Raw genomic sequence first — 18,706 nt, 5'->3', positions numbered from 1 at the left:
AGAACTGCAGGGTGCTACACTTCACTGCTCCAGGTTAAAGTCACAACTATAATGTTTTTTAAAAAGCGGATTTTGGCAACTTATTCATTACTTTCTTTTGCACAAAATTGCTCAATAAACATACTTGTAGTTACAACTCTCAGAAACCATCAGCTCATTTTAAACCTTTTTTTGCCATAACTTGTGTAGCAGAAAATGAGTAATTTCAATAGCTACATCTTTGCCTCCAATTAATCAGATTAGTTTGTTCTAACAGCTTGCAGCCTATCTTCCAACTAACCTTATTAGTTGATACGAAGCTTCCAATACAATAAAAAGCTATTTTCTCTTGTGACAGATTAAGGGGGCAATTTTAATCCAACCAGCCCATCGGAAAACTGACTGGATCGGATGCAATGCTGATTTTATGCCCTGCTTGACTTTATGCTCCATTGCCACCCGATCCCACCCGCTGAGTTAAAATTACCCCCTGACAAGCTAACATGTGGGATAAAATGCTGACTGTCTACTTAAAAAGTTAATGGTTGGCTTATACGTTTGTGAGAAGAAATTGTTGGCAGGTATGAATCAGATGGTAAAACTTAGCAACTGTAAACCTTTGATTCGCATCCATAGTACAAGTGCAATTAGCATCTGGTAAAACAACAGATTTTACAGCAAGCGTGCATGACTCTGGCTTCAACCTAAAGAACTGAACTATTTTGTAGATATGATCAACATTTAAGAAAGAATATCTTTTTATGTATGATTTATCATTCGTAAAAACATTTTCACACACCCAAGAAATAAACGGTTCCTTTTTGTATTTATTTGGTGCACAGTGCACATTTTCAAATTTTACAGATGACACAAAACTTGGAAGTATTATGAACTGAGAGGAGGGTAGTGATAAACTTCAAGAGCAGGCAGGCTGATGGAAAGGGAGGATAAGTGGCAGATGAAATTTAATGCAGAGAAGTGTGAAGTGATTCATTTTGGTAGGAAGAATGAGGAGAGGCAATATAAAATAAAGCATATAATTCTAAAGGGGGTGCACGAGCAGAGGGAACTGGGGTTATATGTGCACAAATCTTTGAAGGTGGCAAGGCAGGTTGAGAAAGTATATGGAATCCTGGGCTTTATAAATAGGGGCAAAAGAATACAAAAGCAAGAAAGTTATGATGAGACTGTATAAAATCCCAGTTTGGCCTCAACTGGAGTATTGTGTCCAATTCTGGAGACGACACTTTAGGAAGGATGTGAAGGTATTGATGAGGGTGCTGAAAAGATTCACAAGAATGGTTCCAGGGCTGAGGGACTTCAGTTACGTGGCTAGACTGGAAAAAACTGAGGCTGTTCAAGATTAAGAGCAGATTTGATAGAGGTGTTCAAAATCATGAGGGATCTGGACAGAGTAGATAGGGCAAAATTTTTCCCGCTTGCAAATGGATGGAGAACCAGAGGACAGCGATTTAAGGTAATTTGCAAAAGAAGCAACAGCAACATGAGGAAAATCTTCTTTACACAGTGTGTGATTGGGATCTGGAATGCTCTGCCTGAGAGTGTGGTGGAGGCAGATTCAAACCAGGCCTTCAAAAGAGAATTGGATAATTATCTGAAGCAAAAAAAGTTGCAGGGCTATGGGGAAAAGGCAGGGAAGTGGGACTAGATGAATTGTTTTTGCAGAAAGCCGGCAGGGACACAATGAGCTGAATGGTCTCCTTCTGTGCTGCAGCCATTCTATGATTCTATGCAGCACTTTAAGCCAGCTTTCATAAATAGTAGTGAATATGCCTGCCTGTTTTGTCTATATTTCTTTATTCATCTTCCGCCATAGTCTCCTTCTGTCAGAAATTTTATATGATCATGTAATGACCTGATCACTGTCTTAATCTAAATCAAAGCTATACTATTCTCAAAATCCTGAGAATGAAAATAAAATACTAATACTATTTATGATAGGCTTTTTGATATTTTGAAACAAAAAACTTTATCATAGCAATAAAATAACTTGCCATACTATATATAAAAACTTTTTCAAGCAGAAATGAAGGGAAAAAAGCAGGGTTCCTATTTATATCATCCTTTTGATTGCAGAAGTATTTAAAAATATTAATTTTGATATTTATACAATCATTAAGCTCTCTAGAAGTTCATGGAAATAAGGGATCAAGAAAAATACTGCTTTTTATCATCTCTCTGCAATTAAATAAATTAAGCCGCTTCATATTCTTATAAGGCGAAAAGACCAACTACTCAAGGTAGAGTTTAAGTGGAAGTAAAGGAAAGGGAACATTTTTTAAACAAAATTGGTAGAAGTTTTGACTTAACTGGGCTATTCCAATGAAAAGAACAGAGGAGTGGGATGACTTCAATAGCCCAGATTATGCTGTGAGCGGGGAAGGAATGGCTTTTGCCATTTGCCTTGTCTTCATAGGAAATAGGAGGAGTAGGCCATTTTCCCCTCAAGCCTGCTCCCCCGTTCAACTAGATCATGGCTGATCTTCTACCTCAACACCATTTTCCCGCACTATCCCCATATCCCTTGATATTTTTAATATCTAGAAATCTATCGAGCTCTGTTTTGAATATATTCAATGACAGACTTCACAGCCCTCTGGGTAGAGAATTCCACAGATTCACCACCCTCTGAGTGAAGAAACTGCTCTTCAGCTCAGTCCTAAATGGCCTACCTCTTATTCTGTGACTGTGTCCTCTGGTTCTAGACCGTCCCCCCTTCAGCCAAAGGAAACATCCTTCCTGCATCAACCCTGTCGAGCCCTATAAGAATTCTGTGTGCTTCAATGAGATCACCTCTCATTCTTCTAAACTCTAGAGGAGGGCTGTCCAACCTTTTCGGGTGGAGGGCCGCATTACAATTTTTGTTCGGCCCAGGGGGCCGATGAGCAAATTTCGAAAGATAAAGGCATTAAAAATTTATCTTACCGATAAAAACAACAAATGTGCATTTTTGTGAAGAAGCTTTAAATGAGAAGACTAATTTATTGACTTACTTTCTCATCCCTATATTGAAGACTGATTCAGTGACATACCTGGCATTATTTTTGCTCGCATAAGTAGTCAGTCAGTCAATCTCTGCCTGCACACTTGATGTTGCGATGCAGAGTATTCTGGATAGATGTCCATAATTCAGGAAAGACCTTGATCTCTCTCTCCCCGCGTTGTGTGCGTGTCTCGTTCTCTCTCCCACCACTAACCCCACCCCTCCCGCCCCCTTTCCTCTTGGACCAGGGAACACACATTGAAATTTTTGTGCAAAAGATGCATGGGGAATATAAGGAAGCACTTTTTTTTTTAAACACAGCAGGCAGTAATGACCTGGAATTCGCTGCCCACAAGGGTGGTGGAAATGGAGATGATCAATGACATCAAGAGGGAGTTGGATGGCAACCTGAGAGAAATAAACTTGCAAGGGTACGGGGATTGAGCCAGGGAGTGGGACTGAGTCTGACTGCATAGCTCTGTGGACAGCAGGCATGGGGTCCATGGACAGAATGGCCTCCTTCTGTGCCCTAAGTAAATGACTCTTTGACTGTCTCTCCTCTCCTGTCCCCTCTCTGTCTCTCTCCCTCCCCCTCTCTGTCTGTCTCTCTGTCTCCCTCTCCCTCTCTCTCTGTACCTCTCCATCCATCCTCTCTCTGTATCTCTCCCCCCTCTCTCTCCACCGTGTCTCCAGTGTTCCCCACTCCACACTTAGTGTTCCCAACTCTCTCTGTCTCCCCTGTCTCTCTGCCCTCCCTTTCTGTGTGTTTCTGCCCCTTCCCCCCTCCGTCTCTCTTACACAGTTGCAGAGAGTGGACAGTCAGCAGATGGTTGGTCAATTCTTTTTTAAAACGTTGCACTATCAGTTTCAAGCTGACAGCTGCTGAAATCGGGAACAGCCACTTTCTAACAGACTTGGGATTTTCCAGCGGGATTTAAAAAAAAAATCAGAACCTGCTGGAAAACCCCCGAGTCTGTTGGAAAATGGCTGTTCCCGATTTCAGCTTGAAACTGACAGCTCAATGTTTTTAAAAAGGCCGCTTTATAAGAAGATAACAAAGGGAAATTTCTAATCTCATGCATGAATAAAAAAAAATCTCCAGTCACAGTGAGGATGAGGAATGGACCTGGGAACAGTTTACATCGACGGGCCGGATGAAAATGTTTGGCGGGCTGGATCCTGGCCCGTGGACCGTATTTTGGACAACCCTGGTCCAGAGAATACAGTCCCAGTCTCCTCAATCTCTCCTCATAGGAGAATCCTACCATCCCAGGGATCAGTCTGGTGAACCTCCTTTGCACTCCCTCTGTGGCAAGTACATCCTTGCTTAGGTAAAGTGACAAAAACCATACACAATAACTCCAGTTGCCCAGAGACTTTTAATCGGCTCGTTAACGGAGATTTCTAGTAATCTAGTAATAATGCCTGATCCAGTCTGATGCCCTCTACAGAGGATGTGTGGTGACTGTGAGCAGAGAAATCAACAGAGATATTCTTCAACCAATCAGATTGAGGAATCCTTTCTGACAAGCAGACTGCAAAGCAGAGAGTGAAAAAAAACAGGAAATACAAATTATATTTAAATCATTGACCAGGAAACAAAATTAAGATGGAGACATATACATGGGATTAAGTCATAGAGAGATACAGCACCAAAACAGGCCCTTCGGCCCACTAAGTCTGTGCTGACCAATAACCACCCATTTTATATTAATCCTACATTAATCCCATATTCCCTACCATTCTCCTACCACCTACATACACTAGGGGCAATTTACAATGGCCAATTTACCTATCAACCTTCAGGTCTTTGGCTGTGGGAGTAAACCAGAGCACCCGGCGGAAACCCACACGGTCACAGGGAGAACCTGCAAACTCCACACAGGTAGTACCCAGAACCGAACCCAGGTCGCTGGAGCTGTGAGGCTGCAGTGCTAACCACTGCACCACTGTGCCGCCCATGGAGAGATATATGTTTCGACCGAGGTGGGGGGGTTGCACTGTCTTTACTAGTTCCACTTCTCCACAGGTCACAACACATATTTAAATGTTTACCCATTTACTGATGTGGTCAATCATATATTTTACTCTTTAGCCCAGAATAAAATACACCAACCAGATTTCTTTAATAAACAAAATTATCAGTTTATCAAATAAGACTTATCCAGTAATGAAGCAAAGCATTAATACCCAGATTGAAATATGAAAGTTCCCTTTTTAAATTCCCCACCCACACACACTGAAATAAATACAGAAATTCTCTCTGCAGAGTTCTGTTACAAAAAAGACAAGAAAAGAATAATTTGGTCAAATACTTGTTAATTCTTGAAGATAAAAGAGAAGATATGAAAGGAGGTCAGTATCCCTTTTGGTCTGGCATCAGGTATACGGAGATGGGTCACTGGGATCTTTTCTAAAGCAGTTCTTTTCAGGCGGCATTGAGAATTAATCTGGCAGGTTTTCCCAGCTTCTCAGGAGAGATGCAGCACCTGGGATTTTAGGTCTCCCACAATGGATCTTTGCAGGGTTTCTTCAAAGGGGTAGAGAAAGAGAGCTGGGTGGTATCTTTTTCCTTGGCAGGCAAAACACCAACTGTCTTCAAAACAGTTCACACGCCAAACAGAAAGTCAACCTCCTAACCTACATAAACCTTGACATGTGGCTTCTCTGTAAACATCTTCCCCAGGTCACCAAAGTTTCTGTTTATTGAGCTTCTAGCACATAATTTCCAGTACAGGTTGTTTTCAAACCATCTCGTGTCCTTTCTGCGAACTTGGTAAAAAAAAACACATCCATGGAATCTTTTCAGTTTTAACACAAGTCCTCAAAACATAGAATATTAAAAAATTGAAGCACTTTTTAACATATAAATGAGAAAAACAGAAAAACTAAAAAAAGTATTTATTTAAAAATCTGCAACAATAATTTTCTTCTAAGGGAATGAGCCTCCACACTTGTAAAATTAAATATTCAGGGCCAGAGTGATTTTCAGTAGTAATTATCACTTATTACATCATTAAAACACAGTTACTCCTGATTGAACTAGCGCTAACATTCCCATTCATCTTTAGTACGAGACTAGTGATAATTACCCTAATTTCATGCCATTACAGTGATTTCTTTGCAGATTCCATCAGTGAAACCTGCAACATTGCAGCCTGTGGAGGAGCAGGGTATCACTGACAACAACTTCTGGATTTCCGCATTTAACTGCACATGTGTAGATGCTGGAAGTTGTTGTCAGTTTTACCTTGTAACAACAGTGAGTGCTGACAGCCCCACCATTATTAGTACAGCAAAATCTGGGTCATTGGCTCTTCTGGAGCCAGTAGAGGCACAATAGAATGAATGGCCTTTCTTCTGTGCTATAATAGTCCATGATCTATGATTCTATGGCCAGCAATGCCTTTATAACAGTGGACCTATTAAATGCATACAATTTACAGATTTTCTTGTGAGCTGGCACATATTACATTCTAACACCTGTTTGGTGCTATAAATAATGAATTAGCGTTATTTATGGGTCTCAAAATTTTCAAAGGCACAGGTTCATAAGTATACCCCACTGTAATACAATGACCTAAAAAGAAAAATATACTTGATTTTCATTTTAACAGAAAGGATAAGTAAAGGCAACAAAAAAGGATAAATTTGGTACACAGAATACACTGCCAATTTCATAAGCAGTATATTCTGGATGGGTATGAGTCATATATTTATAATCACTGTTTCCATCATTGCAACAACAAAGTAATTGGAAGACACATACATGTGAATGTTGGGACTTTTCTGGGTACGTCAGCAAGTATTACTTGGTCAATTTATTTAAAATAAATACAACCAGAATTATGTGTTTCATTAGATGGAATTACATTTTAACTATCGATATTATAAGAACGGGATAAATCCTATGGTAGCAAATGCAAAGTATTTCTTTCCCTAATTTCACCTAATAAACTAAGCTTGTAAATTTGAATTCTAAGATAATATTGAGTCTATAAAAGTTCACCTATTGTCAGTGATTCAATGATCCCATGACTGTTGTTCTGCTTGTTCAATATCAGTTTTAGTTACTTCCAGCTCAACTTGGGAAGTTGAAAGCCTTTGTCTTTGCACCCTGCAACAAACTCTATTCCCTTGTCACTGATTCCATGCTCCTCTTGGCCAGTGTTACAGGCTGAACCAAACCATTTGCAACTATAGCATCTTGCTCAACCCTGAGCTGAGCTTGAAATCCCATATCATTTCCTTCACTAAAGATGTTTACTTCCACCTCTACTACAATGCCTAACAGAGTTCCTGCACTGCTGAAGCCCTTTGTCACCTGCAGGCTCAATTACTCCAATAATCTCCTTGCTGGCCTCCCAATCTACCATAAACTCCACATATCCTCTTCTGCACTTGGTCTTGCTTGCCCATCACCCTGTCCTTGCCAATGTACACTGGCTTCCCATCTCCCAGTATCTCAAATTTAGGTCTGACCATGGCCACACTCTGTCCTTCCTCCACAACCTCCTCCAGTCCTTTATCATCCAACTCTCCATTCCTTTGGCTCTGGCCTGTTGTGCATTCCTCCCCTCCCTTTGCCCCACAATTGACAGCAGTGTTTTCAGCCATCCAGGTCCTACTCTCTGCAAAATCTTCCCTAAGCCCTCCACTCCTTTAAAAACCTCCCTTAGACCTATCTTTGATCAAGCTTTGCATTACCTCATCTAACATCTGCCTTTACTAGCTTCACATCCATTTATATCCTTCAATCTGTGAAGTACATTGAGATGGTTTTCATATCAAAGGTGCTATAGAAATATATAAATGTAAATTACTGTTGTCTATATGCACAAAACCAGGAATGTTTAGATTACAAGATGAACATGTTTGAAGACCCAGCAATACTTTGACTTACAAAAGCAAATTGAAATTGAAAAATAGGTGCTACTGTGAGTCCTAACCAGACCTGTTGCTACACCCCTGCTGAAAGACCTATTTGATGCCTGCTGTTATCAAATTGCCTTGAACGCCTACTCGTCACAGACAGTTCATCAACATCGCCTAGAGAGACTTTGAGTGGCATCCGACTATTTAACTCTGGGACACCTCATTGACCTGAAACATCCTCCCAGAATGCGACAAACTCAATTATTTTATTTTCCCTTTTATTCCTAAGAAACAGCTGTAAACCGAAAAATCCTTTTCCCCCAATTAACTGGTTTTGAGTGTATGTGTGTGTGCATGTTAGAAAGAACCGGGACTGATGTCCTAGGGGAAGTATTTGCTAGAGTGGTTGGGGAGGGTTTAAACTAAAATGGCAGGGGGATGGGAACCTTTGCAAGGAGTCAGAGGAGGGGGGATCAAAGACAAGAACAAAAGACAGTAAGGGGAATAAGAAAAGTGATGGGCATAGAAATCAAGGGCCAGAATCAAACAGGGCCACAGTGAAAAATAGTGGGAAGGGGACAAGTAATGTTAAAAAGACAAGCCTTAAGGCTTTGTGCCTTAACACGTGGAGCATTCGCAATAAAGTGGATGAATTAATGGCGCAACTAGATGTAAACAAGTATGATACATTCGGGATTACTGCAGGGTGACGAGGGATGGGAAATGAACATACAAGGGTATTCAGTATTTAGGAAGGACAGACAAAAAGTAAAAGGTGGTGGAGTTGCATTACTAGTTAAAGAGGAAATTAACGCAGTAGTGAGGAACGATATTAGCTCTGACGATGTGGAATCCGTATGGGCAGAACTGAGAAACACTAAGGGGCAAAAAAGGTTAGTGGGGGTTGTATATAGACCCCCAAACTGTAGTGGTGATGTTGGGAATGGCATTAAACAGGAAATTAGAGACGCATGAGATAAAGGAACATCTGTAATTATGGGTGATTATAATCAGCATATAGATTGGGCAAATCAAATTAGTCACAATACCGTAGAGGAGGAATTCATGGAGTGTAAATGGGATGGTTTTCTGGACCAATACGTTGAGGAACTAGAGAGCAGGCCATCCTAGACTGGGTACTGTGTAATGAGAGAGGAATATTGACAATCTAGTTCTGTGAGACCCCTTGGGGATGACCAACCATAATATGATATAATTCTTCATCAAGATGGAGAGTGACATAGTCGATTCTGAGACTAGGGTCCTGAATCTTATTAAAGGAAACTACGAAGGTATGAGGCGCACGTTGGCGATGATGGATCACGAAACGTTACTTAAAGGGAAGACGGCAGATAGGCAATGGCAAACATTCAAAGAGCGCATGGATGAACTGCAACAATTGTTTATTCCTGTCTGGCGCAAAAGTAAAAACGGGAAAGGCAGCCAAACCATGGCTTACAAGGGAAATTAGAATTTAGAAATAGCATTAGATCCAAGGAAGAGGCATACAAATTTGCCAGAAAAAAAACCAACAGACCTGAGTATTGGGAGCAGTTTAGAATTCAGCAAAGGAGGACCAAGGGATTGATTAAGGAAGGGAAAATAGAGTACGAGAGTAAACTTGTGGGGAAAATAAAAACTCACTGTAAAAGTTTCCATAGGTATGTGAAGAAAAAAAGATTGGGTAAGACAAATGTAGGTCCCTTACAGTCAGAAACCAGGGAATTTATTATGGGGAACAAGGAAATGGCTGACCAACTAAATGCATACTTTGGTTCTGTCTCCACAAAGGAGGACACAAATAGCATACCAGAAATGTTGAGGAACACAGGGTTTAGTGAGAGGGAGGAACTGAAGGAAATCAGTATTCGTAGAGAAATGGTGTTGGGGAAATTGATGGGATTGAAGGCCGATAAATCCCCAGGGCCTGATAATCTACATCCCAGAGTACTTAAGGAAGTGGCCCTAGAAATAGTGAATGCATTGGTGGTCATCTTCCAAGATTCTATAGACTCTGGAACAGTTCCTACAGAATGGAGGGTAGCTAATGTAACCCCACTATTTAAAAGGGAGGTAGAGAGAAAGCAGGGAATTATAGACTAGTCAGCCTGATGTCGGTAGTGGGGAAAATTCTAGAGTCCATTATAAAAGATTTTATAGCAGAGCACTTGGAGAACATTGGTAGAATCGGACAAAGTCAGCATGGATTTACGAAAGGGAAATCATGTTTGACAAATATACTAGAATTCTTCGAGGATGTAACTAGTAGAATTGATGAGAGGGAGCCAGTGGATGTGGTTTATTTGGACTTTCCAAAGGCTTTCGAAAAAGTCCCACATTAGCTTGTAAAATTAAAGCACGAGATTGGGGGCAGTGTATTGCGATGGACAGAAAATTGGTTGGCGGACAGGAAACAAAGAGTAGGAATAAATGGGTCTTTTTCTGAATGGCAGGCAGTAACTAATGGGGTACCGCAGGGAGCGGTGCTAGAACCCCAGCTATTCACAATATATATTAATGATTTAGATGAGGGAACTAAATGTAAACCAAATCTGCAGAAGACACAAAACTGGGTGGGAGGGTGAGTTGTGAGGAGGATGCAGAGAGGCTTCAGGGTGATTTGGACAAGTTGAGTGAGTGGGCAAATGCATGGTAGATGCAGTACAATGTGGATAAATGTGAGGTTATCCACTTTGGTAGCAAAAACAGGAAGGCAGATTATTATCTGAACGGCTATAAACTGAGAAAGGGGAATACGCCACGAGACCTGGGTGTTCTCGTACACCAGTCGCTGAAGGTAAGCATGCAGGTGCAACAGGTGGTAAAAAAGGCAAATGGTATGTTGGCCTTCATCGCGAGAGGATTCGAGTAAAGGAACAGGGATGTCTTGCTGCAATTATACACGGCCTTGGTGAGGCCACACCTGGAATAGTGTGAGCAGTTTTGGTCTCCTTATCTGAGGAAGGATGTTCTTGCTATAGAGGGAGTGCAGCAAAGGTTTACCAGACTGATTCTTGGGATGGCAGGACTGACATGAGGAGAGATTGAGTGAGTTAGGATTATATTTGCTGGAGTTCAGAAGAGTGAGGGTGAATCTCATAGAAACCTATAAAATTCTAACAGGACTCGACAGGGTAAATGCAGGAAGGATGTTCCCGATGGTGGAGGAGTCCAGAACCAGGGGTCATAGTCTAAGGATACGGGGTAAACCTTTCAGGACTGAGATGAGGAGAAGTTTCTTTACCCAGAGAGTGATGAACCTATGGAATTCACTACGACAGAAAAGCAGTTGAGGCCAAAACACTGTATGTTTTCAAGAAGGAGTTAGATATAGCTCTTGGAACGAAAGGGATCAAAGGATATGGGGGGAAAGCGGGAACTGGTTACTGAGTTGGATGATCAGCCATGATCATAATGAATGGCGGAGCAGGCTCTAAGTGCCAAATGGCCTACTCCTGCTCCTATTTTCTACGTTTCTATGAATAAGGAGTTTTGAAAACACTTTTCATACGTAGATTTATCTCATAAATTGTTTAAGACGTAGTCAATTAATAAATAGTTAATGTTGCTGTTGCTTCAAGAAACCTAGTTGGTGTGATTTATTCTGGGGGACAAAGAGTTTCTCATTGGCTATTTTTCATTTGGTGGGAAAATTTATTGATATGCTGTGACCCGTGGAGGAGTGAGACTGAATTAACAGTGCATTTCTCCCGCCTTGGCCGGAACACTGGCAACAAGAGATCTTGCTTCAGCTGTAATGCAAGTTTTAAAAAATCAAGCACACAAGAGATTACCAACTTAGCTATTTCACAAGAATTCATGGGTGACTGAAAATCTACACAAAATTTAAGCTCTACTGATTCTCGCACATTGATCAAGAATCCCATATTTAGAAGTGATTAGATTGAGCAAGATGGTGGTATTAATTTTACAAATTCAGTCAGTATTATATTGCGTTTTGAGAAGGCTATAGTAACTTTCTCATTACACCTAAAATATCAGGCATCTTTCATATATTATTATCCTCGATAGCACAGGGTACAGTAGCATTCTGGTTATGTTGGTGGCTGATATAAAGCCATGAGTTCAAATCCCACCATGGCAGCTAGGAAATTTAAAATTCACTTAATTAAACAGATGGAGAATTTACAAGCACAATGACCATAAAACAATCGGATTGTTGTAAAAACCCATCTGACTAATGGTTAGAAGGAAATCTCGCATCCTTACCTGGTCTGGCTTATGTGCAACTCCAGACCCACAGCAATGTGGTTGCCTCTTCTTCTTTGGCCTCCTTGTCTCGAGAGATAATGGGTAAGCCCCTAGAGGTGGTCAGTGGTTTGTGAAGCAGCCCCTGGAGTGGCTATAAAGGTCAATTCTAGAGTGACAGACTCTTCCACAGGCGCTGCAGATAAAATTGGTTGTTGGGGCTGTTACACAGTTGGCTCTCTCCTTGCACTTCTGTCTTTTTTCCTGCCAACAGCTAAGTCTCTTCGACCCGCCACTCTTTAGCCCCGCCTTTATGGCTGTCCGCCAGCTCTGGCGATCACTGGCAACTGACTCCCACGACTTGTGATCAATGTCACAGGACTTCATGTCGCGTTTGCAGACATCTTTAAAGCGGAGACATGGACAGCCGGTGGGTCTGATACCAGTGATGAGCTCGCTGCACAATGTGTTCTTGGGGATCCTGCCATCTTCCATGCGGCTCACATGGCCAAGCCTTCTCAAACGCCCCTGACTCAGTAGTGTGTATAAGCTGGGGATGTTGGCCGCCTCGAGGACTTCTGTGTTGGAGATACGGTCCTGCCACCTGATGCCAAGGATTCTCTGGAGGCAGCGAACATGGAATGAATTGAGACGTCGCTCTTGGCTGACATACGTTGTCCAGGCCTCGCCGCCGTAGAGCAAGGTACTGAGGTCTCTTAACTACCCTCTGAAATAGCAAAACAAGCCATTCACTTGTTTCGCTAGTACAATAACAGATGGGAAATAAATGCTGGCCTTGCCAGCGATGCCCACACCCAGTGAACGAATTTTTTAAAAAGTTCATGATACGCATGCATATGTGATTTATTTTGCTGACATTACCATCTTTCCAAATCTCCCAAAAGTAGCTTTCTAAATTTATATTCTTTTTGCAGTGTTATTGTTGGAAGGGATATCTACTCTGAAAGTACTTGAAGTTGCTAATCTGTTCATGAGAACAAAGAAAAAACTGTTACACTTTATTGGGTGTGACACCATTCCTCTGTGGAAAGTTAATCCGCAACAGTTCATAGTGCTCTATTATATTTAAAGCTCTATCCAGATACACATATTAACTGCAAACTGGAAGTTTGCCCTTTGCTGTTAATGTTAGCTTAGTTGTGCTAAGATTGACCTTTTTTGTGTATATGCATGCTTACTGGAATTTTCATATGTACTTGCTCCAGAACTGAAATCAATAGATTCACAAAGCTTATACAACGATCTACAAATACATGCTTTGCCTTGCCTTTGACCCCAGAAGCTTTCAGGATATGTATGGAGTTCGACTTTGGTGGTCCCCAAGACTGTTGTACTAAATCGAACAGTCATAAAGTAAGCTTGCTATCTTCATTTGTTTGATTTTGAGCTAAGACTCGATTGCGACTTAAATAATTAATGATACTGAATTTCAAAGAATCAAGCTTTGCACTTTTATTTACACCACAAAAAAGTTACCATCACTCAAATCGTTTTGTTTTCAAAGCCTCTAAAATCTCACTCCGCTGATTCAGTATATTGTTTGAAACTTTAACAAAGAACAGCATTTGCTTTATCCTGTCATTTTTTTTAGCATAGGATAATCCTCCACATTTTATTTTTCCTGTGCAATGAAGAGTAGAAAATTTGTGAACTAACTGGTGTAAAACCTGACTGTAAAAATGGCATGTTCAGAAATATATATAGGACTTTTCACCTCCTCCCTTTCCACTGTCCAAAGGCCCACAGTCCTTCCAGTTGAAACAACGATTTACTTTTATACTTCTTTCAATTTAGTAAATTGTGTTCACTGCTCACGACGCGGTCGCCTCTACCCTGGGGAGGCCAAATGCAGATTGGGTGATCGCTTTGCTGAGTACTCCGTTGAGTCCGCAAGCATGACTCTGAGCTTCTGGTCACTTGCCATTTTAAACCTCTGTCCCACTCTGACCTCTGTCCTCAGCCTCCTACACTGTTCCAGTGAAGTTCAACAGATGCTTTAAAAACACTAGCTTTTGATTGGCAACTTTACATCTTTCTGAACTCAACACCGAGTTCAATAATTTCAAATCATAACCACTGCTCCTACTTTTTTGGATAGCAGAGGATGATAATAATTCTTCTATTGCCATTTACACTCCCTCTAGATCCATCTTTTATTTCTTTACTTCTCCCAATACCACTCATTTTAATTCCGATTTCCAGTATCCGCAATATTTTGCTCCTGTAATACTGTTTAATTCACTGCCACCTCTCGTCCACGAATGCCCACCTTGAAGAAGTTCTGCTCTTCTCTTTGGCAGGATTTCTGTTTGTCTCTTCTACCTTGTTCACCCTCATTACCTTCTATTTCCTACCTCTTGTTTGATCAGGTCATAGAGGTATCTACCAAAACTCGCTTTCACAGCCACATCTCCTTCCTTAGCAATTATCTCTGGCTCCAACTTATTCCACATGAACTGCACCTGAAATTCCATCCTTCGTGTTTCAGATCTACCCACAATTACAGATATCTCTTAGACATTCAGAACTCCTTGAACCGCTGTTCTCGCTGCATCCGGAGATCTACAAACAATGCCATGCACTGCCAGATGCACACTCTTGACCTCTCTCTCTCTTAAGCAGCACTGACTCTCTCTATCTTAAAGCTGTCCTTGCCCACAGCTGCATTTCATCCTTCACCTCATCTGGCACTTCAACAAAAAACTTTTTATCTTCCATTTAAGTGTGAAGGATCACAAGTTTCAACAACGCATGGGTATGAACACCCTTCCGGATCCTTCTTCCCTTTGACTTCCCTCTGACCCCATTCCTTCTTTGAATCTCACCCCTTGCCATGTATTCACAATACCCTCCGATCTTCCCCTCTCGGACCCTGAATGATCTGTCCTTAGGAAACACCTCAGCTTCATCCTCTTATGCCCCACCTCAATGAATTCCAAGCTCGACACAATGCTGAACTCTTCTTCTATCGCCTTTGCCTCTGTGCCCTCTTCTTTGGCCAGGAGTCTTTTCCCCGCCTGGCGTAACCTATTACATGTCTCCACTATTCTCCCTCCCCTGGAACCCTCCCACAGGCCTCTTACCCTCTCTAGATCTTTTCATTGAGAACTGCCAGCGTGACATCAGCTGTCTCAATTTCCCTGCTCCCCTCACTCACTCTAACCTGTCTCACTCTGTTCTTTTAGGTCCAACCTTAACATCGTCATCAAACCTGCTAACAAGGGTGGTGCCATTGTTGGCTGGCTTACCAACTTCTACCTAGCAGAGGCCAAAAGCCAACTCTGTCACTTCCTCCTACCTCCCCCAGACCATGACCCCACCACCGAACATCAAGTCATTGTTTCCAGGACTGTCACTGAAGTCATCTCCTCTGGAGAGCTTCCCCCACGACCTCCAACCTGTACAGCCCGCTTCTACCTCCTTCCCAAAATCCATAAATAGGACTGCCTTGGTAGACCCATAGTTTCAGTCCATTCCTGCCCCACTGAATTGATTTCTTCCCAACTCCACTCCATTTTTTCTCACCTTGTCCAGCCTCTTCCCACATACATCTGTGACTCTTCTGAAGCCCTCCATCACTTCAACAGTTTCCAGTTTCATGACCCTAACCGTCTCATTTTCACCATGGACATCCAATCCCTCGACACATCCATCTCCCACCAGGCTGGTCTGAGAGCTCTCCACTTCTTCCTTGAATGGAGACCCAACCAGTCCCCATCCAGCACCTGCCCCGCCGCCACCCCACCCCCCCGCCACCCCACTCCACCCCACCCCACCCCCCCCCACCCCCACCTGGCTGAACATGTTCTCACATTGAACAACTTCTTGTCAACTCCATTCACTTCCTCCAAATAAAAGGTGTTGCTATAGGTACCTGCATGGGTTGTTGCTATGCCTGCCTTTTTGTGGGATTTGTGGAACATTCTTTGTTCCAGTCCTACTCAGGTCCCCTCTCTCTTCACTTTTTCCAGTACATTGATGACTGTAGTGGTGATGTTTCCTGCTCTCACCCTGAACTGGAAAATTTCATCAACTTTGCTTCCAATTTCCACCCTTCCCTCAACTTCACATGGTCCATCTCCAACTCTTCCCTTCCTTGACTTCTCTGTCTCCATTTCCGGGGATAGGCTGTGAACCAATATTCACTATAAGCCCACTGACTCACACAGCTACTTTGACTACACTTCCTTACATCCCGTTTCCTATAAGGGCTCTATTCCATTCTCCCAGTTTCTCCAGCTCTGTCACATCTGTTCAATGATGCAACCTTCTGGACGAGCGCCTCTGATATGTCTTCCTTTTTCCTCAAACGGTCATTCACCCCCAACCAGTTTGACAGGGTCCTCTGCCATTCTATTTAATGCACTTCTACTCTCACTCTTTCTCCACCCTCCCAGACCATTATAGGGTTCCCCTCGTCCTCACCTTCCATCCCACCAGCCTTTGTATTCAACGAATCATCCTCCACCATTTCTGCCACCTCCAGCGTGATGCCAACACCAAACACATCTTAACCTTTCAGCATTCCATAGCAACTGTCCCCCCTGTAATACCCTGCTCCACTCCTCAGTCAACCCAATATCCTCTCCTTTTCCTATGGCACCTTGCCATGCAAGCAAAAGAGCTGCAACACCCTCCTTTTACCTCTGCCGTTCTCATCATCCAAGGCCCCAAACACTCCTTCCAGGAGGAACAGTTATTTATTTGTACTTCTTTCAATTTATTACACTGTACTCACAGCTCACGATGTGATCGCCACTACACTGGAGAGACCAAACTGGTCTGGGTGACTGCTTCACAGAACACATCCATTCAGTACTCAAGCAAGACCCTGAGCTTCCTTGCTCCCACTCTGACCTTTCTATCCTTGGCCTGCTGCAGTGTTACAATGAAGCTCAATGCAATCTCGAGGAACAGCACCTCATCTTTCGACTGGGCACTTTACAGCCTTCTGGACTCAATGTTGGTTCAACAATTTTAGATCATAAGCTCTGCCCTTATTTTGTTTTTGTTTTGCTGGTTTGGTTTTCTTCGTTTCTTTCTGAATTACTTAGTGTTCGGATGGCTTCTATCCCGTCATTCACACAACCTCTCGACCCACCTTCTGTTTTGTTACTTGTCCCATTACCACTCCCTTTGGTTTTGTACCATGAAACCTTTTGTCATTTAATCTCTCCTATTCTCTACCCAATACAGATCATCCCTTTTGTTGTTCTTCCCATCCTCTCCCCTTTCATTTGCTCAAAACCTATTACAAGTTCTGATGAAAGGACACAGACCTGAAATGTTAACTCAGTTTCTCTCTCCACAGGTGCTGCCAGACTTGCTGAGTATTTCTGGCATTTTCTATTTTGATATTATATATAGGACCCCACTCCTGTCTATCAATTTGGACCAACAGAAGGCTCAGTGGGCTACGAAGAGTGTAAAAAGATCTGGAGAGCCAATACTATAATTCAAACTTGTCTAATTTGATACTCTTAACCCAAATGAAACAGCTCCTGAACCTGGCACTATGATCTCAAAGGAGTATGGACAGTTTTTTACCCCCATTATTACTTTATAAACCAAAGTAGGTGTAATATGCAGAACTCTGCTCCTGCATTGAGTAACTGTTTTTCTTCCTTGAATATCCTTTTAGATTTACTAGTTTTTTTCAGAGGTGTTTTGACCATAAAAATACTTTGTGGAAGATAATAATTAAACGGTAGTTGAAAAACATGGATAAATTATGACAGCATTGCAACATTTCTATCTAGATGAGGTTTGGGTTGTGGAACAAAGTTCATCTATGCATGTACAAAAACTTTGGTTGAACACACATGTACATTGAAGTTTCCAAAATATTACAAATCATACATTTTTACAATGCCAGAAATCAAAAATTGGAAAGACACTATGGGTACCTTGGTCTAAAACTGGCATAAGGTGGAATTATTTCACTGCTTAAAAATAGTACAAGATTACAAGTTAAATAATGAAGCCACCGGTTTATCCCAGCAAAGAAACATAAGAAAGACTGGCATTTATATCGTGCCTATCATGACCACCAGACATCCCAAGTTTTACAGCCAATGAAGTACTTTAGAAGTTTGGTCTCTGTTGTAATTGTAGGAAACCAGACAGCCAATTTGCACACAGCAAGCTCCCTCAAACAACAATGTGATAATGATCAGATAATCTGTTTTCATGAAATTGACTGAAGGATAAATATTGCCTGGGACACTGGAGATAACTCCCCTGCTTTTCTTCAAAACATTCCCATGAGATCTTTTACGTCCACCTGAGGGGGCAGACGGGGCCTCAGTTTAATGTCTCATCTGAAAAATGGCACCTTCAAAAGTGCAGCACTGGAGTGTCAGCCTTGATTTTTGTGCTCAAGTTCTGGAGTGGGACTTGAATCCACAACCTTCTGGATCAAAGATGAGTGTGCTACCAACTGAGACATGGCTGACACTGTGATAGTCATAGATTTAGCCTTTCAAAATTTTCAAGAAGCCACAAAATTAAAATGCTTTTCATTTCTAGTCTTGGTTCTCATTAGTATCAGCTTCCTGTCCAACACTTGCTGATTCCTTCCCACTTGAGCTTTTCTGCATGACAGCTTTTCTCCATAGA

General features: G+C 41.9%; 1 protein-coding gene and 1 long non-coding RNA gene across 3 annotated transcripts in view; both read right to left on the bottom strand.

The window, feature by feature from the left end:
• cacna1ha (calcium channel, voltage-dependent, T type, alpha 1H subunit a) overlaps window positions 1-18,706 on the bottom strand; it is a 538,349-nt gene that overhangs the window by 320,458 nt on the left and 199,185 nt on the right. The window contains exon 1 of one of the 2 annotated variants that reach the window (XM_068056490.1): window positions 281-363. The exons of the other annotated variant lie outside the window; for it this stretch is intronic. The gene's annotated coding sequence lies outside the window, so the exon portion shown is untranslated. Of the gene's footprint in view, window positions 1-280; window positions 364-18,706 lie in introns of those variants that run through there. 2 annotated transcript variants of the gene reach the window in all.
• The window catches only part of LOC137383495 (uncharacterized), a 38,259-nt gene that overhangs the window by 8,104 nt on the left and 11,449 nt on the right, over window positions 1-18,706 (bottom strand). The gene's annotated exons all lie outside the window — the stretch shown is intronic.

Source organism: Heterodontus francisci, chromosome 24, assembly GCF_036365525.1.
Source record: "Heterodontus francisci isolate sHetFra1 chromosome 24, sHetFra1.hap1, whole genome shotgun sequence".
Lineage (NCBI taxonomy): Eukaryota > Metazoa > Chordata > Chondrichthyes > Heterodontiformes > Heterodontidae > Heterodontus > Heterodontus francisci.
This window is presented reverse-complemented; position numbering and strand designations above follow the sequence as displayed.